Raw genomic sequence first — 23,856 nt, 5'->3', positions numbered from 1 at the left:
TACATAATGGTACATGCTAGTTTTCATCAATACAGTGAAAAACAGTGATCTCAAAGTATTGCGACATTGACAATTTTGTTGTTTTGGCTCTGTACTCCAACACTTTAGATATGAAATGATACAATGACTATGAGGTTATGGCAGATTGTCAGATTTAATTTGAAGGTATTTATTTGTCCATATATGATGAACCGATTAGAAATTACAGCACTTTTTGTACATAGTCCCCACATTTTAGGGAACGAAAAGTATTGGTACAAGTTCACGTATGTGTATTAAAGTAGTAAAAAGTTAAGTATTTGGTCCCATATTCACAGCACGCAATGACTACATCAAGCTTGTTACTCTACACATTTTTTGGATGAATTTGCTGTTTTTTTTGTTGTTTCAGATTATTTTGTGCCCAATAGAAATTGACGGTAAAAAATGTATTGTGTCATTTTGGAGTCACTTTAGTTGTAAATAAGAATAGAAAATGTTTCTAACACCCCTCCCCCTAAAAAAGCTAACCTCCCTTGTTATCGTAATGGTGAGAGGTTAGCGTGTCTTGGGGGTATGATATTTGTGTGTCTGTAACTATCTCACTTATAATTACTCACAATTCATTCAGAATTATTCGTAGTCATGGTAGCATTCACATTAACAAGTGTTTAGAAATAGTCAATTCTTATTTACAATAAAAGTGACAGTTGAACTAATCTCATGACGCATTTATTAGTTATATTTTTTAAGAAACAATGGCTATATTTAATTAACTTAAAAATAAAGCAATAGATGTGCCAATCCATGATTGCCCATTTAACTAATATCATACCCCCCCAAAATGCTAACTTCTCAACATTACAATGACAGGGGAGATTAGCATATCTTTGAAAAATTATATTTGTGCATCTAACATTCTAACTCATCATTATTCACAATTCATTCAGGATTAATTGTAATCATGGTAGCATCCACGTTAATGTAGACTTCTTTAGAAATATTTTCTATTCTAATTTACAATAAAAGTGACTCCAATTACACAATACATTATTTAACATGAATTTCTATCCTGGCAGAAAATAATCAAAATTAGCATCCAGCTAATTTGTAGAATCACCAGCTTGATGTAATTATTTCATGGGACCAAATAATCAACCATTTACTTATTTATTAATAAACATAAGTGAATTTGTTAACACTGCCTTTTAAGGGGTCATAAATACACTAATTACCCTGTGACAAGTATTGTAGTTGACAATAACAACTCAAAGTTACAAGTGTAATAACAACAAGTAACTTGACGTAAGAAGTAACTTGTTATAACTGCGTTCTGTGTGTAACAACGAATGCTTCTTACCATGTTTGTTAAAAATAAGCAGGTTTCCACTAAATTAAGCAACTATTGTTTTGATTCTTCTCAGCTGCATCCAATACTTTAGTCAACTTTATTGCACCATCATTTCTTACAAAACAATAATAATTAATTAGATTAAATAATGTCATAACTACAATAGTGGTGACTCAAAGCTGTAACCTATAGAATTGTTGAGTAGCCTAAATAGACGTTTTGGAAAACCAGGATTGTATTTTTCTCCTCTTTTTAACATGGTTGGATCAATAATTTAATTAATAAGATTAAACAATGTCATAACTACAATAGTGGTGACTCAAACCTGTAACCTATAGAATGTTGAGTAGCCTAAATATATCTTTTTGAAAACCAGGATTGTATTTTGCTCCTGTTTTTAACTTTACAGGTAACAACGGAAATATCTGTCTTCAGTATTTTCCAATCTGGAGTCTTCAGCTCGGGGATTTGAAATTGCAACCTTTCGGTTACTAGTCCAACACTCTAACCACTAGGCTACACTGACGCCTGTTCATAGCCGGTCATTCAGTTAGAGACATCAGGTGCGGTAGAGAGAGAGAATCGAAAACAGCAGTACCGGACAAGGTAGCACAGATAGCACAGGTAGCGCAGAAATTCCCAAATCCCCAAAAACAAATACACTGAAAAGGTTCTCCTGTCTTGAGGTTTTTGTCTCGTCTCCAACACTTTTAAAAATTTTTGTGGCAATTTATCATGTCTCGATTTTGCACATTTACCTTCTTCTTGACCCCGTTCTTTTACAAATGGACATGTTCGAGGTCATCGTTGTTTTAAACGTGTGGCACAGATCGGGAGACATTAAGCATCAATTACTTGACATGCCTTATATCCTGGGATGAATAAATAATTGCACCAATGCATCACATCCAAAAGTGAGAATGCTATTCAACAAAGGTTACATGATGGAATAAGAGTTTGTCATATGACCATTTTAAGTGCATTTATAAACCATTATTCAACCAAGCCTACAATTTGGCAAGCATAAATTACTATCTCAGAATTGTAGCCATAACTGTTTATTAATAATGTGTCAAAGCAATATACTTATTGTCAAATATAACGTTAAATGATTTAACAATTTCAACTTTTTTTGATATGAGCCATTTGTGAACCCATTTTTGCCCTAGTGCTTATAACCTTACCATTATAGGCTCTTTGCAGAATGTTCCTTCCATATTTAGTAAACAGTACCCATAATACTCATCGCTCAGTTCATGAAAATGGTTTTCTGTCTGTCTTTCTGCCGAAGTTGACCTTAAACACAGTCCACGGAATTGCCCGGGCCACAACATAAGTGCCGAAAAATTAAATGGAGAAGGGCTTTAAATTGCATGTCGTCTTATTTAACAGATTACGAAGGTATGTTCACTTAACTTTATTAGCTAACAAGCTAGCTTGCTTAAATAACTCAATATTTGCCAGAAGCAACAGCATTAGCCAGCTTGCTAAACTACAAAGTAAAAGAACAAAAGTTAAGTGACTATCTGGCGAAATAAGCAGAGTTGTGTCAATGCGGAGATCGGTTCTCAGTTGGCGAGCACATATAACGGGGTTTGTCGATGCTGAAATATTGTGTGTTGGTATGCTATCGGTTGTCGTGTAAACTAAAGTACCGGTACTTAAATTTGCACTCCAGGATCTTAACTTATAGTACGAATTGGATTCCTAACATAGCATACGAATTGTAGAAATAAATATTCATTTTAAAGTACTACTACTTTCATACTTTTACTCATGGAGTATTTTATTGGGTGACTTTACCCTTTTACTTTTTATTAAGGTATCTTTAGTTTTTACTCAAGTACTGTATGACAATTGGCTACTTTTTCTACCACTAACTATTGGGATACTATAATTACAAGTAAGTACCCCTCAAGATAAACTTCATTATAACTAGCCACATCCTGTGTAGCAAGGGTGGGCATTCTATGTTCAGTATTTCTTTGTTGTTTGGCCGGTTGTGGTTCTCAATCAGAGGCAGCTATCTATCGTTGTCTCTGATTGAGATGGCAGGCGGGACTAGGTGGGTGCAGAGAGAGAGAGCGGCAGAGAGAGAGGCAGAGAGAGAGAGAGAGAGGCAAAGAGAGAGAGGCAGAGAGAGAGAGAGGGAGAGAGAGAGGCAGAGAGGGAGAGGCAGAGAGAGAGAGAGAGAGGCAGAGCGAGAGAGAGAGAGAGAGTGCAGAGAGAGGGGCAGAGAGAGAGAGGGCAGAGAGAGAGGGGCAGAGAGAGAGGCAGAGAGGCAGAGAGAGAGAGGCAGAGAGAGAGAGAGGTAGAGAGAGAGAGAGGTAGAGAGAGAGAGAGGCAGAGAGAGAGAGGCAGAGAGAGAGAGGCAGAGAGAGGCAGAGAGGGCAGAGAGAGAGGGCAGAGAGAGAGAGAGGCAGAGAGAGAGGCAGAGAGAGAGAGAGGCAGAGAGGCAGAGAGAGAGAGGCAGAGAGAGATAGAGGTAGAGAGAGAGAGAGAGAGGGGCTTTACTTTTGCACACCAAAATGATAAGCCCAACACAATACAGGGCGCAGGACCCTATACTAGACAACCGAAAACCACAGGGTGTCAAGTAAAGAAAAGAAAATACACCACTACCTAACATTCACACACGTAACATAAAAACAATCCACCACTACCTAACATGCACACACGTAGCAAAAAGACAATCCCGCACAAAACAAGGGCGGGTCAACCTACTACATATAGGGAAGCTAATTAAACCAAAAATACACACAGGTGAAACTAATAAGACAAAACCAACAGACAAACGAAAAAGGGATCGGTAGCGGCTAGTAGGACGGTGACAACGACCGCCGAGCACCGCCCAAACAGGCAGGGGAGCCAACTTCGGCGGAAGTCGTAACACATGGGTTTTGTGGGTAGATGATTTCTATTTACTGTTTTTCACCTTTCAGGACTGTTTTGGTTATTCCCTTTGTTATTTTTAGTGTTCAGTGTCAATAAACAAACATGTACATGTACCACGGTGCACCTTGGTCCTCACCTTCTTCCACCAACAGCCGTTACAATGTGAATATTACGTATACTATTGTGTTTATTCTCCCACTTGGCTCACACTTCTCGGAGCTTCAAAATGAGGGCCAGGTTTTCAGGATGGGTAGTGTACTGTCATTTTTACTATCTAAATCCTGTGTAACAACTAGTAACTACATTATACTTAGGCAAACATTACATGTGCTTTAAAATAGTGTCTTATTCCTCATCTGGGATGACACTCATATTTTTTTTTTTACCAAAACTCAACCAAGTCAACCCAGATGGTACACTTTATTTTTGAGGCAAGTGCTAGCAACAACGTTGACTGGACAAATATTTTGAAAAGGTCACATTCATGGTTAGGTAATTAGAGCTTATTGAGCATAGGCTATAATCTCTCAGACACCCAGCGAATCCACAAGATATCCAAACCTTTGTCACAGCTGTTAATGAATCAGAAGCAGCTGAGATAAAGCTAAACATCAAGTTGGGGAATTTAGTGGAACACTGCCCGTTTGTAAAAAGCATTGTGCTCAAGCATTCTTTGCTACACTTCTGTAATTACAGACCGCAATTACTACCAGGTACATGTTATTACATTGTAACAATGAGTCGCTACAACGCTTGTTAGTGTAATTACACATGTAGATACACTGTAATAAGGACCCCTTAAAAGGAAGTGTTACTGTGAATTTGTCCCAATACTTTTGGTCCCATTAAATAGGGGACTATGTACAAAAAGGGCTGTACTATTGTAAACGGTTCACCCGATATGGATGAAAATACCCTCAAATTATAGCTGACACTTTAACCTCATAGTCATTGTATCATTTCAAATCCAAGGTGCTGGGGACGAGAGCCAAACAAAAAGACATTTGTCACTGTCCCAATACTTTTGGAACTCACTGTATGCTGAACAACAACTAACTAGATCCTGATTATTTGGCACCCTCTTGCTGTAGAGACGAAATATGTCTACAATAGTGAAATATTCTGTATTGTCAGATTGATGGAGGCGATCTTTGTCAATTCACCATTTCTTCACATAAACCTTTCAGGAGACTGAGTTAAAGTGGCACTTGTTCAATCTTATACTTACAACTCGTGCTAAATTAAGATATGATACTGAATTTAATCAACCAGGCTCAGAGGTAAACTTCAGCATGTCTTTACTCCATCACTGTCTGTAATCCCCTCACATTCCTTTACTGATGTGTTGAAATCCTCTCTCAGTACGTCACATCAATACACGACAGCACTCCAGTCTCCTTTTCACCTCATTTAACACCTGATTTACTTAACAAAAGGCACATCTGAATTGAGTACCACAGTATGAATAATAATACCCATTAAGCCTGGTGGGAAAGCCCGAAAATGGTTCCAATCGTTTTTCCATAAGGGATTTTTAGAACTACTTCATATACGTTTCTTAGTGTTGGGAGTGACATGTTCCAAAATAACTTAACACTTTAGTTTTCAATTGAACTTCTTATGGCTGGGGGCAGTATTGAGTAGCTTGGATGAATAAGGTACCCAGAGTAAACTGCCTGCTACTCAGGCCCAGTAGCTAATATATGCATATTATTAGTATATTTAGATTGAAAACACTGAAGTTTCTAAAACTGTTTGAATGGTGTCTGTGAGTATAACAACACATATGGCAGACAAAACCTGAGAAGAAATCCAACCAGGAAGTGGGAAATCTGAGGTTTGTAGTTTTTCAACTCATTGCCTATCAAATACAGTGTCTATGGGGTCATATTGCACTTCCTAAGGCTTCCACTAGATGTCAACTGTCTTTTGAACCTTGTTTGATGCTTCTACTGTGAAGTGAGGGTGAATGAGAGGGGACTGAGTCAGAGGTCTGCCAGAGGCATGAGCTGACCACTCGCGTTCACGTGAGAGGTAGCTTGCTTTCCATTGCAATTCTACAGGCAAAGGAATTCTCCGGTTGGAACATTATTGACGATTTATGTTAAAAAAGATTGATTCTATACATCGTTTGACGTGTTTCTACGGACTGTAAAGGAGCTTTTTTACTTTTCGTCTGGCCTTCGCGTCATGAATTTGGATTACTGGGCGAAATGCCCGAACAAAAATGAGGTATTTATGAATGGTGGACTTTATCGAACAAATCAGACATGTATTGTGGAACTGGGATTCCTGGGAGTGCATTCTGATGAAGATCATCAAAGGTAAGTGAATATTTATAATGCTATTTACGTTTAAAATGTTTAACATGTTTAACATGTTTCTAAAGGACTGTAACAAAACTTTCAGAGTTTCTGTCTGGACGAACTGCCTGCGCCTCATGATGATGGATTACTAGGCTGAACATGCTAACAACAAGTGGCTATTTGGACATAAATGATGGACTTTATGGAACAAATCAGTCATTTATTGTTGAACTGGGATTCATGGGAGTGCCTTCTGATGAAGATCATCAAAGGTAAGTGAATATTTATGGTGTAATTTCTAACTTCTGTTGACTCCAAAAGGGTGGATATTCCTCTGGGGGATTTGGGTTCTGAGCGCCGTTCTCAGATTATGCTTTTTCCGTGAAGTTGTTTTGAAATCTGACACAGCGGTTGCATTAAGGAGAAGTCTATCTTTAATTCTGTGAATAACAGTTGTATCTTTTATCAATATTTATTATTTCTGCAAAATCACCGGATGTTTTTGAATCAAAACATTACTACACGTAACGCGCCAAAGTAAACTGAGATTTTTGGATATAAATATGCACATCATCGAACAAAACATACATGTATTGTGTAACATGATGTCCTATGAGTGTCATCTGATGAAGATCATCAAAGGTTAGTGATTCATTTTATCTCTATTTCTGCTTTTTGACCTAATTTAATCATATGTTGTGCTTTCGCTGTAAAGCATTTTTGTAATTGGACAAGATGGGTAGATTAACCTCTCACAGCTACCCCCCTACTTCTTTTCAATTTCCGCCTGAAGACATACCCAAATCTAACTGCCTGTAACTCAGGCTCCGAACCAAGGATATGCATATTCTTGATTTCATTTGAAAGAAAACACTCTGAAGTTTGTGTAAATGTGAATTGAATGTCGGAGAATGTAACACAATAGATCTAGTTTAGATAATACAATGAAAAAACATATGTTTTTTAATTTCTATTGTTGAATAATCTTTAAAATGAACAAGACAAAACAAACATTCAGATAGGATGATGGGGACAATTTCAGTGAAAAACATAAGAGGGCAACAGTACTTATGCAAAGTTTCAGAATGATAACTTCCAAAATAAGTGTGCTACATGACATTTATCATGAAGTCACTCAGGTGTCCCACACAAGTAGCCCAAATGTACCCGAGTGGCCAAATTGGTGAAGTTATACATTTTGAATGGAATAACTATATATATGCCCCACTATATATAAACAGCTGAAGATGCGCTTTACCAAAACAACTCTGTGCGTAACATGCGTGGCTCCTTCCGGTATGAATCTTCAATGGCGAATGAACCTCTATACACCGGAGTTTACTACATAGGTTGGTCTTCCAACACATAAACATTACATATTGCCGTTTACCTCAGCTCATTGGCTATCTACCCAGCTAGATTTCAAGACCATCAGTGGTTATTGGGTTAAAATACAGTCAATCAATGAAAACAGCGGTCATATCATTAGTGCACAATGATGTCATTACTTGTTGTCTTTCAATCGGTTTCTTTTAGTCAATAGGTCCCGCGAAATGACCCATCAGGTTTGGTTGTGTTAGAAAAAAAGATTTACTGCCAAAGAGTACGATGCGACTATCTGAGAACAAAGCCCCATGTTACAAACAAACCAGTTGATTGCAATGAAACCAAACATGAGTGTAAAAGTCACGTTTAGTGTGTGTATTTAAATCGAATATGTCGTCAAATGAAATGAGACGGAATTCACAGCACAAGCGGTTCACAAATTGTTTCGTGTTAGGCTATAAAAATGAATTTGATCAAACAAAAGACCATTCATTGTGTAACAATGAGCATTGGGATTGCAAACAGAGGAAGATCGTCAAAGGTAAGCAATTTTATTGCAATTTGTGATGTTACGCCTGTGCTGGTTGAAATAGTTATATTTTTGAGGCTTTGTTCTCAGATAATCGCATCGTATTCTTTCGCAGTAAATCCTTTTTTAAATCTGACAACGCAGTTGGATTAGAAAGATTCTAGGCTTTCGACCCATGTGAGACACTTGTTTTTTCATGAATGTTTAATATGACTATTTATGTAGCGATCACCATATGTTGTCAAATTTAATCCCGCTAATGGGTTTGGTGCGCAGAGAGGTTAACTACAAGTTTATCTTTAAAATGGTGTAAAATACTTCTATGTTTGAGGAATTTTAATTATGAGATGTCTTTTGTTTTGAATTTAGCTCCCTGCACTGTCACTGGCTGTTGTCACATCGATCCCATTAGCGGGATTCAACCCATAATTAAGTAATTAGTAACCATTTAAAATAACTAGTTACTTTTAAATCTGATTTCCATTTTTATTATTTTGGCCTCCCCAAAAATTCAATTCCTTTCCCCGAAATTCTCACTCTGTGGCGGGAAGCCAGCTAGCAAGATGGCAGAGACAACAGCCTTAACACCGTGGAAGTATTCACATTATTTTTAATTGGTATTAGAAAATGAGAAAAACAATAATAAAATCAACTTCAAACATCAAGAAGCACCTTCAGGCCAAGCACAGCTCAAGACTGGTGGAGAAAGACCCACGCCAGCCGTTTGACGTTGATGCTGAGTATGACGGGTTTTCTGCTCCAAAACAGCAAAAGTTAGATTTTTGTTAGTCTAAACCTGTCACCCCCAGAACTAAATAAACATGTATGCGTCTTTGATGATTGTAAGTTATTCCTGATTGCATGCCATTTATTTCAATGCATTATGTTCTGGAGTTATTTGACAGTTTGCATTCATTGTCAGCAGTTTAGTGGGCAGATTCTTTAAATGTTCATGTCATTGCTTCAGGTCGGGTTTGTTGTAACTTAGTAGGCTGTATTTAGTGACTTTCATAAAGCCGCCTAAATGTTGTTTTTGATTCATGGACAATGTTCCTTTGATGCGTTGGATTTTGCAAGATTTATTTCGTTGTGATGCAACACTTTTCTTTGCATTCATCAGACAGTCGATGGTTTAATGTAGAATTTTGTTAGAACACTTGGACAAAGGCTATTCATACATCTTTCTTCATTATCATAATCTGTATACATTTCTCCTCCATCACACATTTTATCACACATTTTTTTGTGGAACAGTTACATTTTCAATAGGCTGCTGAACTACAAAGGCCAAATAATAGTGAGATAGAAAACATGACATTGTTTCTTGCAAAATACACATTTCAATGTACTAATAGAACTGAAAAAAATATCAAGATCTGTCAGATTTCTCAGTCTTGAGCTCTCCAGTGATATCCGATGACATCAGTGCTGCCTACAGTGTGGCGCATTGACAACCCTTTAGGTGCTGAGCGTAACGTTCCCGAGAGTACTAAGTAGACAAGCCATTCTAAGGTAGGGTGGTCTACTGGGCATAACAATGACTAACACCCCCAAGGCATTTTAAGAGGTTTTTCTGTTTTTGGCATTGGTGGAAAAAGTACCCAATTGTCATACTTGAGTAAAAGTAAACATACATTAATAGAAAATAACTGAAGTAAAAGTGAGTCACACAGAAAAATCCTACTTGTATTTTGTTTTAAATATACTTAAGTATCAAAAGTCAAATTAAATCCTAAAATATAGTTAAGTATCTAAAGTAAAAGTATAAATCGTTTAAAGTCCTTACATTAAGCAAACCAGACAGCACAATGATTATTCTTTATTTTATTTTACGGATGACTAGGTGCACACTCCAACACAGACATAATTTACAAACAAAGCATTTTGTTTCTAGTGAGTCCACCAGGTCAGATGCAGGAGGGATGACCAGGGATTTTCTCTTTAATTGCGTGAATTAGACCATTTTCTTGTCCTGCTAAGCATTCAAAATGTAACAAACTCATCAGCGACTGGATGGTCTTTCAGACTCATAGAGAAGAAATGTTAGTTGGCCGGAAAGATGTGGATGGGTAACCAAGCAATAGCTTACGATGCTACAAGTTCTAGGATATCGGAGACTGTCATCTCAGGTTTTATTGAATGTGAAATGTCATATTACCACAATGATATTCTTTCCCTGCACTGTCTCTGTGAATAGGTTGCGCAATATGAGCCTTACACGCTATTGCTGTCACACCCTAAAAAACTACAGCCTAAAAAAACAAAACACGTTCTCTTCGTCTAGCAAGTATAACCAGAATTGCACACACTTTACATTCACGGCAACGTTCCTTATTAGCCAAGAAGGCTCTGAGTTGAACAACTTGACAGGTTGAGTCAGCCATCCCTCTCAGGGAGCATGTAGAAGTTCAGAAGCGATACATGATGCTGGTTAGAAACAAGTTGCACAAAATCATTTGTTTTTAGATCAACTATTGTTGACTAACTACTGCTCAAAAAAATAAAAGGAACACTTAAACAACACAATGTAACTCCAAGTCAATCACACTTCTGTGAAATCAAACTGTCCACTTTGGAAGCAACACTGATTGACAATAAATTTCACATGCTGTTGTGCAAATGGAATAGACAACAGGTGGAAATTATTGGCAATTAGTAAGACACCCTCAATAAAGGAGTGGTTCTGCAGGTGGTGACCACAGACCACTTCTCAGTTCGTATGTTTCTTTGCTGATGTTTTGGCCACTTTTGAATGCTGGCGGTGCTTTCACTCTAGTGGTAGCATGAGACGGAGTCTACAACCCACACAAGTGGCTCAGGTAGTGCAGCTCATCCAGGATGGCACATCAATGCGAGCTATGAAAAGAATGTTTGCTGTGTCTGTCAGCGTAGCGTCCAGAGCATCGAGGTGCTACCAGGAGACAGGCCAGTACATCAGGAGATGTGGAGGAGGCCGTAGGAGGGCAACAACCCAGCAGCAGGACCGCTACCTCCGCCTTTGTGCAAGGAAGAGCACTGCCAGAGCCCTGCAAAATGACCTCCCCGCAGGCCACAAATGTGCATGTGTCTGCTCAAACGGTCAGACTCCATGAGGGTAGTATGAGGTCCCGACGTCCACAGGTGGGGGTTGTGCTTACAGCCCAACACTGTGCAGGACGTTTGGCATTTGCCAGAGAACACCAAGATTGGCAAATTCGCCACTGGCGCCCTGTGCTCTTCACAGATGAAAGCAGGTTCACACTGAGCACATGTGACAGACGTGACAGCCTGGAGACGCCGTGGAGAATGTTCTGCTGCCTGCAACATCCTCCAGCATGACCGGTTTGGCGATGGGTCAGTCATGGTGTGGTGTGGCATTTCTTTGGGGGGCCGCACAGCCCACCATGTGCTCGCTAAAGGGAGCCTGACTGCCATTAGGTACCTAGATGAGATCCTCAGACCCCTTGTGAGACCATATGCTGGTGCGGTTGGCCCTGGGTTCCTCCTAATGCAAGACAATGCTAGACCTCATGTGGCTGGAGTGTGTCAGCTGTTCCTGCAAGAGGAAGGCATTGATGCTATGGACTGGCCCGCCCGTTCCCCAGACCTGAATCCAATTGAGCACATCTGGGACATCATGTCTCGCTCCATCCATCAACGCCACGTTGCACCACAGACTGTCCAGGAGTTGGCGGATGCTTTAGTCCAGGTCTGGGAGGAGATCCCTCAGGAGACCATCCACCACCTCATCAGGAGCATGCCCAGGCGTTGTAGGGAGGTCATACAGGCACGTAGAGGTCACACACACTACCGAGCCTCATTTTGACTTGTTTTAAGGACATTACACCAAAGTTGGATCAGCCTGTAGTGTGGTTTTCCACTTTAATTTTGAGTGTGACTCCAAATCCAGACCTCCATGGGTTGATAAAGTTCATTTCCATTCATAATTTTTGTGTGATTTTGTTGTCAGCACATTCAACTATGTAAAGAAAAAAGTATTTAATAAGAATATTTAATTAATTCAGATCTAGGATGTGTTATTTTAGTGTTCCCTTTATTTTTTTGTGCAGTGTATATATAAAAACCCAGCAAATAAAGAAATATCCTCTCACTCACAACTGTGTTTATTTTCAGCAAACTTAACATGTGCAAATATCAAATCAAATCAAATTGTATTTGTCACATACACATGGTTAGCAGATGTTAATGCGAGTGTAGCGAAATGCTTGTGCTTCTAGTTCCGACAATGCAGTAATAACCAACTAGTAATCTAAATAACAATTCCTAAACTACTGTCTTATACACAGTGTAAGGGGATAAAGAATATGTACATAAGGATATATGAATGAGTGATAGTACAGAGCAGCATAGGCAAGATACAGTAGATGGTATCAAGTACAGTATATACATATGAGATGAGTATGTAAACAAAGTGGCATAGTTAAAGTGGCTAGTGATACATGTATTACATAAGGATGCAGTCGATGATATAGAGTACAGTATATACGTATGCATATGAGATGAATAATGTAGGGTAAGTAACATTATATAAGGTAGCATTGTTTAAAGTGGCTAGTGATATATTTACATAATTTCCCATCAATTCCCATTATTAAAGTGGCTGGAGTTGAGTCAGTGTCAGTGTTATGGCAGCAGCCACTCAATGTTAGTGTTGGCTGTTTAACAGTCTGATAGCCTTGAGATAGAAGCTGTTTTTCAGTCTCTCGGTCCCAGCTTTGATGCACCTGTACTGACCTCGCCTTCTGGATGATAGCGGGGTGAACAGGCAGTGGCTCGGGTGGTTGATGTCCTTGATGATCTTTATGGCCTTCCTGTAACATCGGGTGGTGTAGGTGTCCTGGAGGGCAGGTAGTTTGCCCCCGATGATGCGTTGTGCAGACCTCACTACCCTCTGGAGAGCCTTACGGTTGAGGGCGGAGCAGTTGCCGTACCAGGCGGTGATACAGCCCGCCAGGATGCTCTCGATTGTGCATCTGTAGAAGTTTGTGAGTGCTTTTGGTGACAAGCCGAATTTCTTCAGCCTCCTGAGGTTGAAGAGGCGCTGCTGCGCCTTCTTCACGATGCTGTCTGTGTGAGTGGACCAATTCAGTTTGTCTGTGATGTGTATGCCGAGGAACTTAAAACTTGCTACTCTCTCCACTACTGTTCCATCGATGTGGATAGGGGGGTGTTCCCTCTGCTGTTTCCTGAAGTCCACAATCATCTCCTTAGTTTTGTTGACGTCGAGTGTGAGGTTATTTTCCTGACACCACACTCCGAGGGCCCTCACCTCCTCCCTGTAGGCCGTCTCGTCGTTGTTGGTAATCAAGCCTACCACTGTTGTGTCGTCCGCAAACTTGATGATTGAGTTGGGGGCGTGCGTGGCCACGCAGTCGTGGGTGAACAGGGAGTACAGGAGAGGGCTCAGAACGCACCCTTGTGGGGCCCCAGTGTTGAGGATCAGCGGGGAGGAGATGTTGTTACCTACCCTCACCACCTGGGGGCGGCCCGTCAGGAAGTCCAGTACCCAGTTGCACAGGGCGGGGTCGAGACCCAGGGTCTCGATCTTGATGACGAGCTTGGAGGGTACTATGGTGTTGAATGCCGAGCTGTAGTCGATGAACAGCATTCTCACATAGGTATTCCTCTTGTCCAGATGGGTTAGGGCAGTGTGCAGTGTGGTTGAGATTGCATCGTCTGTGGACCTATTTGAGCGGTAAGCAAATTGGAGTGGGTCTAGGGTGTCAGGTAGGGTGGAGGTGATATGGTCCTTGACTAGTCTCTCAAAGCACTTCATGATGACGGAAGTGAGTGCTACAGGGCGGTAGTCGTTTAGCTCAGTTACCTTAGCTTTCTTGGGAACAGGAACGATGGTGGCCCTCTTGAAGCATGTGGGAACAGCAGACTGGTATAGTGATTGATTGAATATGTTCATAAACACACCAGCCAGTTGGTCTGCGCATGCTCTGAGGGCGCGGCTAGGGATGCCGTCTGGGCCTGCAGCCTTGCGAGGGTTAACACGTTTAAATGTTTTACTCACCTCGGCTGCAGTGAAGGAGAGACCGCATTTTTCCGTTGCAGGCAGTGTCAGTGGCACTGTATTGTCCTCAAAGCGGGCAAAAAAGTTATTTAGTCTGCCTGGGAGCAAGACATCCTGGTCCGTGACTGGGCTGGATTTCTTCCTGTAGTCCGTGATTGACTGTAGACCCTGCCACATGCCTCTTGTGTCTGAGCCGTTGAATTGGGATTCTACTTTGTCTCTGTACTGACGCTTAGCTTGTTTGATAGCCTTAAGGAGGGAATAGCTGCATTGTTTGTATTCAGTCATGTTACCAGACACCTTGCCCTGATTGAAAGCAGTGGTTCGCGCTTTCAGTTTCACGCAAATGCTGCCATCAATCCAAGGTTTCTGGTTAGGGAATGTTTTAATCGTTGCTATGGGAACGACATCTTCAACGCACGTTCTAATGAACTCGCACACCGAATCAGCGTATTCGTCAATGTTGTTATTTGACGCAATACGAAACATGTCCCAGTCCACGTGATGGAAGCAGTCTTGGAGTGTGGAGTCAGCTTGGTCGGACCAGCTTTGGACAGACCTCAGCGTGGGAGCTTCTTTTTTTAGCTTTTGTCTGTAGGCAGGTATCAGCAAAATGGAGTCGTGGTCAGCTTTTCCGAAAGGGGGGCGGGGCAGGGCCTTATATGCGTCGCGGAAGTTAGAGTAACAGTGATCCAAGGTTTTTCTGCCCCTGGTTGCACAATCGATATGCTGATAAAATTTAGGGAGTCTTGTTTTCAGATTAGCCTTGTTAAAATCCCCAACAACGATGAATGCAGCCTCCGGATAAATGGTTTCCAGTTTGCAAAGAGTTAAATAAAGTTTGTTCAGAGCCATCGATGTGTCTGCTTGGGGGGGGGTATATACGGCTGTGATTATAATCGAAGAGAATTCTCTTGGTAGATAATGCGGTCTACATTTGATTGTGAGGAATTCTAAATCAGGTGAACAGAAGGATTTGAGTTCCTGTATGTTTCTTTCATCGCACCATGCCTCGTTAGCCATAAGGCATACACCCCCACCCCTCTTCTTACCAGAAAGGTGTTGGCTGCACCGCTCCGGATAGCGTCTCTCCAGTGAGCCATGTTTCCGTGAAGCACAGAACGTTACAGTCTCTGATGTCCCTCTGGAATGCTACCCTTGCTCGGATTTCATCAACCTTGTTGTCAAGAGACTGGACATTGGCAAGAAGAATGCTAGGAAGTGGGGCACGATGTGCCCGTCTCCGTAGTCTGACCAGAAGACCGCTACGTTTCCCTCTTTTTCGGAGTCGTTTTTTGGGGTCGCTGCATGCTATCCATTCCATTGTCCTGTTTGTAAGGCAGAACACAGGATCCGCGTCGCGAAAAACATATTCTTGGTCGTACTGATGGTGAGTTGACGCTGATCTTATATACAGTAGTTCTTCTCGGCTGTATGTAATGAAACCTAAGATGACCTGGGGTACTAATGTAAGAAATAACACGTAAAAAAAAACAAAAAACTGCATAGTTTCCTAGGAACGCTAAGCGAGGCGGCCATCTCTGTCGGCGAGACATAAGATTCAACAACTGTGACATAAACTGAACAAGTTCCACAGACATGTGACTAACAGAAATTTAATAATATGTCCTTGAACAGAGGGGGGCATCAAAATCAAAAGTAACAGTCAGTATCTGGTGTGGCCACCAGCTGCATTAAGTACTGCAGTGCATCTCCTCCTCATGGACTGCACTAGATTTGCCAGTTCTTGCTGTGAGATGTTACTCCAGTCTTCCACCAGGTGGAAGGTGTTGTTACAGGTGTTGTTACTGCGAGGACAATCAGCTGTCTGTCCTGTCTCCCTGTAGTTTTGTCTTAGGCGTCTCAAATTACGGACATTGCAATTTATTTTCCTGGCCACATCTGCAGTCCTCATGCCTCCTTGCAGCTTTCCTAAGTCACATTCACACAGATGAGCAGGGACCCTGGGCATCTTTCTTTTGGTGTTTTTCAGAGTCAGTAGAAAGGCCTCTTTTAGTGTCCTACGTTGTCATAACTGTGACCTTAATTGCCTAGCGTCTGTAAGCTGTTAGTGTCTTAACGACTGTTCCACAGGTGCATGTTCATTAATTGTTTATGTTCATTGAACAAGCATGGGAAACAGTGTTTAAACCCTTTACAATGAAGATCTGTGAAGTTATTTGGATTTTTACAAATTATCTTTGAAAGACAGGGTCCTGAAAAAGGGACGTTTCTTTTTTTGCTGAGTTTATATGCAGCTGAAGTCGGAAGTTTACACTTAGGTTGGAGTCATTAAAATTCGTTTTTCAACCACTCCACACATTTGTTGGTAACAAACTATAGGTTTTGGCAAGTCGGTTAGGACATCTACTTTGTGCATGACACACATCCTTTTTCCAAAAACTGTTTACAGACAGATTATTTCACTTATTATTCACTGCATCACAATTCCAGTGGGTCAGAAGTTTACATACAACTAAGTTGACTGTGCCTTTAAACAGCTTGGAAAATTCCAGAAAATTATGTCATGGCTTTAGAAGCTTCTGATAGGCTAATTGACATAATTTTGTCAATTGGAGGTGGATGTATTTCAAGGCCTACCTTCAAACTCTTTGCTTGACATCTTGGGGAAATCAGCAAAGACCTATAAAAATGTAGACCTCCACAAGTCTGGTTCATCATTGGGAGCAATTTCCAAATGCCTGAAGTTACCACGTTCATCTTTACAAACAATAGTACGCTAGAATAAACACCATGGACCACGCAGCCGTCACACCACTCAGACATTTACATTTACATTTAAGTCATTTAGCAGACGCTCTTATCCAGAGCGACTTACAAATTGGTGAATTCACCTTCTGACATCCAGTGGAACAGCCACTTTTCAATAGCGCATCTAAATCATTAAGGGGGGTGGTGAGAAGGATTACTTATCTTATCCTAGGTATTCCTTGAAGAGGTGGGGTTTCAGGTGTCTCCGGAAGGTGGTGATTGACTCCGCTGTCCTGGCGTCGTGAGGGAGTTTGTTCCACCATTGGGGGGCCAGAGCAGCGAACAGTTTTGACTGGGCTGAGCGGGAACTGTACTTCCTCAATGGTAGGGAGGCGAGCAGGCCAGAGGTGGATGAACGCAGTGCCCTTGCTTGGGTGTAGGGCCTGATCAGAGCCTGGAGGTACTGCGGTGCCGTTCCCCTCACAGCTCCGTAGGCAAGCACCATGGTCTTGTAGCGGATGCGAGCTTCAACTGGAAGCCAGTGGAGAGAGCGGAGGAGCGGGGTGACGTGAGAGAACTTGGGAAGGTTGAACACCAGACGGGCTGCGGCGTTCTGGATGAGTTGTAGGGGTTTAATGGCACAGGCAGGGAGCCCAGCCAACAGCGAGTTGCAGTAATCCAGACGGGAGATGACAAGTGCCTGGATTAGGACCTGCGCCGCTTCCTGTGTGAGGCAGGGTCGTACTCTGCGGATGTTGTAGAGCATGAACCTACAGGAACGGGCCACCGCCATGATGTTGGTTGAGAACGACAGGGTGTTGTCCAGGATCACGCCAAGGTTCTTAGCGCTCTGGGAGGAGGACACAATGGAGTTGTCAACCGTGATGGCGAGATCATGGAACGGGCAGTCCTTCCCCGGGAGGAAGAGCAGCTCCGTCTTGCCGAGGTTCAGCTTGAGGTGGTGATCCGTCATCCACACTGATATGTCTGCCAGACATGCAGAGATGCGATTCGCCACCTGGTCATCAGAAGGGGGAAAGGAGAAGATTAATTGTGTGTCGTCTGCATAGCAATGATAGGAGAGACCATGTGAGGTTATGACAGAGCCAAGTGACTTGGTGTATAGCGAGAATAGGAGAGGGCCTAGAACAGAGCCCTGGGGGACACCAGTGGTGAGAGCGCGTGGCGAGGAGACAGATTCTCGCCACGCCACCTGGTAGGAGCGACCTGTCAGGTAGGACGCAATCCAAGCGTGGGCCGCGCCGGAGATGCCCAACTCGGAGAGGGTGGAGAGGAGGATCTGATGGTTCACAGTATCGAAGGCAGCCGATAGGTCTAGAAGGATGAGAGCAGAGGAGAGAGAGTTAGCTTTAGCAGTGCGGAGCGCCTCCGTGATACAGAGAAGAGCAGTCTCAGTTGAATGACTAGTCTTGAAACCTGACTGATTTGGATCAAGAAGGTCATTCTGAGAGAGATAGCGGGAGAGCTGGCCAAGGACGGCACGTTCAAGAGTTTTGGAGAGAAAAGAAAGAATGGATACTGGTCTGTAGTTGTTGACATCGGAGGGATCGAGTGTAGGTTTTTTCAGAAGGGGTGCAACTCTCGCTCTCTTGAAGACGGAAGGGACGTAGCCAGCGGTCAGGGATGAGTTGATGAGCGAGGTGAGGTAAGGGAGAAGGTCCCCGGAAATGGTCTGGAGAAGAGAGGAGGGGATAGGGTCAAGCGGGCAGGTTGTTGGGCGGCCGGCCGTCACAAGAAGCGAGATTTCATCTGGAGAGAGAGGGGAGAAAGAGGTCAGAGCACAGGGTAGGGCAGTGTGAGCAGAACCAGCGGTGTCGTTTGACTTAGCAAACGAGGATCGGATGTCGTCGACCTTCTTTTCAAAATGGTTGACGAAGTCATCTGCAGAGAGGGAGGAGGGGGGGGGGAGGAGCATTCAGGAGGGAGGAGAAGGTGGCAAAGAGCTTCCTAGGGTTAGAGGCAGATGCTTGGAATTTAGAGTGGTAGAAAGTGGCTTTAGCAGCAGAGACAGAGGAGGAAAATGTAGAGAGGAGGGAGTGAAAGGATGCCAGGTCCGCAGGGAGGCGAGTTTTCCTCCATTTCCGCTCGGCTGCCCGGAGCTCTGTTCTGTGAGCTCGCAATGAGTCATCGAGCCACGGAGCGGGAGGGGAGGACCGAGCCGGCCTGGAGGATAGGGGACATAGAGAGTCAAAGGATGCAGAAAGGGAAGAGAGGAGGGTTGAGGAGGCAGACTCAGGAGAAAGGTTGGAGAAGGTATGAGCAGAGGGAAGAGATGATAGGATGGAAGAGGAGAGAGTAGCGGGGAGAGAGAGCGAAGGTTGGGACGGCGCGATACCATCCGAGTAGGGGCAGTGTGGGAAGTGTTGGATGAGAGCGAGAGGGAAAAGGATACAAGGTAGTGGTCGGAGACTTGGAGGGGAGTTGCAATGAGGTTAGTGGAAGAACAGCATCTAGTAAAGATGAGGTCGAGCGTATTGCCTGCCTTGTGAGTAGGGGGAAGGTGAGAGGGTGAGGTCAAAAGAGGAGAGGAGTGGAAAGAAGGAGGCAGAGAGGAATGAGTCAAAGGTAGACGTGGGGAGGTTAAAGTCGCCCAGGACTGTGAGAGGTGAGCCGTCCTCAGGAAAGGAGCTTATCAAGGCATCAAGCTCATTGATGAACTCTCCGAGGGAACCTGGAGGGCGATAAATGATAAGGATGTTAAGCTTGAAAGGGCTGGTAACTGTGACAGCATGGAATTCAAAGGAGGCGATAGACAGATGGGTAAGGGGAGAGAGAGAGAATGACCACTTGGGAGAGATGAGGATCCCGGTGCCACCACCCCGCTGACCAGAAGCTCTCGGGGTGTGCGAGAACACGTGGGCGGACGAAGAGAGAGCAGTAGGAGTAGCAGTGTTATCTGTGGTGATCCATGTTTCCGTCAGTGCCAGGAAGTCGAGGGACTGGAGGGAGGCATAGGCTGAGATGAACTCTGCCTTGTTGGCCGCAGATCGGCAGTTCCAGAGGCTACCGGAGACCAGGAACTCCACGTGGGTCGTGCGCGCTGGGACCACCAGATTAGGGTGGCCGCGGCCACGCGGTGTGGAGCGTTTGTATGGTCTGTGCAGAGAGGAGAGAACAGGGATAGATAGACACATAGTTGACAGGGTACAGAAGAGGCTACGCTAATGCAAAGGAGATTGGAATGACAAGTGGACTACACGTCTCGAATGTTCAGAAAGTTAAGCTTACGTAGCAAGAATCTTATAGACTAAAATGATTGAAATGATACAGTACTGCTGGAGTAGGCTAGCTGGTAGTGGCTGCGATGTAGCTAACCTAGAAAATCGCTCTAGGCTAAACAATTGACTTAGATACAAAGACGGCTATGTAGCTAGCTAGCTACGATCAAACAAAACAAACCGTTGTACTGTAATAGTTACTACAGTGCTGCTATTCGGGGGCTAGCTGGCTAGCTACGTTGAAAGACCGACAATAGCTGGCCAGCTAACCTAGAAAATCGCTCTAGACTACACAATTGTCTTAGATACAAAGACGGCTATGTAGCTGGCTAGCTACGATCAAACAAATCAAACCGTTGTACTGTAATGAAGTGAAATGAAAAATGTGATACTACCTGTGGAGCGACGCGGAATGTTGACCGGGTAGTTGGAGTTCAATTCGGTAGAGGTTGGCTAGCTGTTGGCTAGCTAGCTAGCAGCATTTCCTACGTTAAGGACGACAAATAGCTGGCTAGCTAACCTCGGTAAATTAAGATAATCACTCTAAGTCTACACACTCTAAACTGCACAATTATCTTGGATACGAAGACAGCGAAGACAACTATGTAGCTAGCTGACACTACGCTAATCGAGTCGTTCAGTTGAGTGTAATAGTTTCTACAGTGCTAGTGGACAGTGGATGTTAGCTAGCTGCTTAGCTAGCTGCTGGAAGGGGGTGTTTTGTCTCCGAGAGATGAACGTACTTTGGTGCGAAAAATTAAAATCAATCCCAGTTCAACAGCAAAGGACCTTGTGAAGATGCTGGAGGAAACAGGTACAAAGTATCTATATCCACAGTAAAACAAGTCATATATCGACATAAACAGAAAGGCCGCTCAGCAAGGAAGAAGCCACTGCTACAAAACTGGCATAAAAAAGCCAGACTACGTTTTGCAACTGCACGTGTTGACAAAGATCGTACTTTTTGGAGAAATGTCCTCTGGTCTGATGAAACACCAATAGAACTCTTTGGCCATAATGACCACCGTTATGTTTTGAGGAAAAAGGGGAGGCTTGCAAACCGACGAGCACCATCCCAACCGTGAAGAACGGGGGTTGCAGCAACATATTGTGGGGGTACTTTGCTGCAGGAGGGACTGGTGCACTTCACAAAATAGATGGCGTCATGAGGAAAGAAAATTATATGGTTATATTGAAGCAACATCTCCAGACATCAGTCAGGAAGTTAAAGCTTGGTCACAAATGGGTCTTCCAAATGGATAATGACCCCAAGCATACTTCCAAAGTTGTGTCAAAATGGCTTAAGTACAACAAAGTCAAAGTATTGGAGTGGCCTTCACAAAGCCCTATCCTCAATCCTATAGAACATTTGTGGGCAGAACTGAAAAAGTGTGTGTGAGCAAGGAGGCCTACACATCTGACTCGGTTACACCAGCTCTGTCAGGAGGAATGGGACAAAATTCAACCAACTTTTTGTTGGAAGCTTGTGGAAGGCTTCCTGACCCAAGTTAAACAATTTAAAGGCAATGCTACCAAATTCTAATTGAGTGTGTGTAAACTTCTGACCCACTGGGAATGTGATGAAAGAAATAAAAGCTGAAATATATCATTCTCTCTACTGTTATTCTGACATTTCACATTCTAAAAAGTGACCTAAGACAGGGAATTTTTACTAGGATTAAATGTCAGGAATTGTGAAAAATTGAGTTTAAATGTATTTGGATAAGGTGTATGTAATCCTCCGACTTCAACTGTATGTATATGTATGTGTGAAAGACACCAAGAGACGGTGTATATTTGGCATTGTGTTTTCAAATTATTGTCATGTTGAAAGGTGAATTCATTTCCCAATGTCTGGTGGAAAGAAGACTGAACCAAGTTTTCCTCTTGGATGTTACCTGTGCTTAGCTACATTCCATTTATGTTCTATTCCGAAAAACTTCCAAGTCCTTGACGTAATGTATTGGATTTGTCACAAACAGAACACCTTGTATTTAGGACAAAAAGTGAATTGCTTTGCTAAATTTTCTACGGGCATCCTTCGTTTTACTCTTGTCAGTTTAGCTAGTATTGTGGAATAAATGCAATGTTATTGGTCCACCCTAAGTTTTCTCCTATCACAGCCATTAAACTTTGTGACTGTTTTAGTCACGATTGGCCTCATGGTGAAATTCCTGAGCGGTTTCCTTTCACTTTAGCAACTGAGTTAGGAAGGACGGCAGTATCTTGGTAGTGACTGGGTGCATTGATACACCATATAAAGTGTCATTCATAACTTAACCATGCTCAAAGGGCTATTCAATGTCTGTCTTTTTTCTTTAACCCATCTACGAAAAAGTGCCCTTCTCTGCGAGGCATTGGAAAACCTCCCTGGTGTTTGTGGTTGAACAGAGATGAGGAAGTGTCAGATTCTCCCTCGGCGAGGTGGGTGTAGAGTCAGGTGCAGGAGAGCAAGAATATCCAGGAAGGGCATTTTATTACTGTCCACCAACACAACAGGCACATGACCACAAACGTAGCCACAAGAACACAGGAACGCAGTCTAGTAAACAAAACGGAGGTAACACTCCTCTGCTAAACTAACGTGTGGGCAAAACAGTCCCGTGAAAATACACCTGCTTAAAAGTAAAAAAATATATTAAAAAAACGTCCCAAACTAACGGCAGTAATGCAAACAATCCCGCACAAAACCTAGCGTGTAGGGCGAGATTAAATAAACTATACACAGGTGAACACAAGACAGACAAAACCAAATGAAAAGGAAAAGGGATTGGTGGCAGCTAGTAGGTAGGCGTCGACGACCGCCAAGCGCCGCCCGAACAGGGAGAGGAGGCACCTTCGGTGGAAGTCGTGACAGGAAGTCATTCCAAAATCATGTTAAATACTATTTTTGAACACAGTGTGTCCATGCAACTTATTATGTGACTTCTTATGTAAGCTTGCCATAACAAAGGGGTTGAATACTTATTTACTTTTTTAAATTAATTTGTAAAAAGAAAATCTAAAAACATAATACCACTTTGACAGTATGGAGTATTGTGTGTAGGCCATTTGTCACAAAATCTCAATTTAATCAATTTCAAATTCAGGCTGTAACACAATTTTTATGTCAAGGGGTGTGAATACATTCTGAGGGCACTGAATACAAAACATTAAAAAATCACGTTTTTTTGAATGAATTGTGTCTTTAATTTGCATAGATTAAGGTGCCAGGTCGGACAATTTTGACTACATTTGATGTGTAGATGTGCTGTCTATAATCACCCTTTAGTCAAACCTTTTCATAAAATAATACTGGTTTGTATCTTCATTACATTTGTCAAACTGTAAGTTGAAGAAACAAGTACTGTATTGCAGTTCAAAATAAATTACTTCATAGTTAATCAAGAGAGGAAATAACAAACAAAAAATAAATATTGGAATGAAGCTTATTATAAATTAAATAAATAAATGATAACCGTTTTAGTCAGTGGACAGCACAGCTTGAAACCACAAATGAC

The sequence above is a fragment of the Oncorhynchus masou genome, chromosome 13 (assembly GCF_036934945.1).
Source record: "Oncorhynchus masou masou isolate Uvic2021 chromosome 13, UVic_Omas_1.1, whole genome shotgun sequence".
NCBI classification, from domain to species: Eukaryota; Metazoa; Chordata; class Actinopteri; order Salmoniformes; family Salmonidae; genus Oncorhynchus; species Oncorhynchus masou.
The sequence above is the reverse complement of the archived record's forward strand: the minus strand, read 5'-3'. Positions refer to the sequence as shown.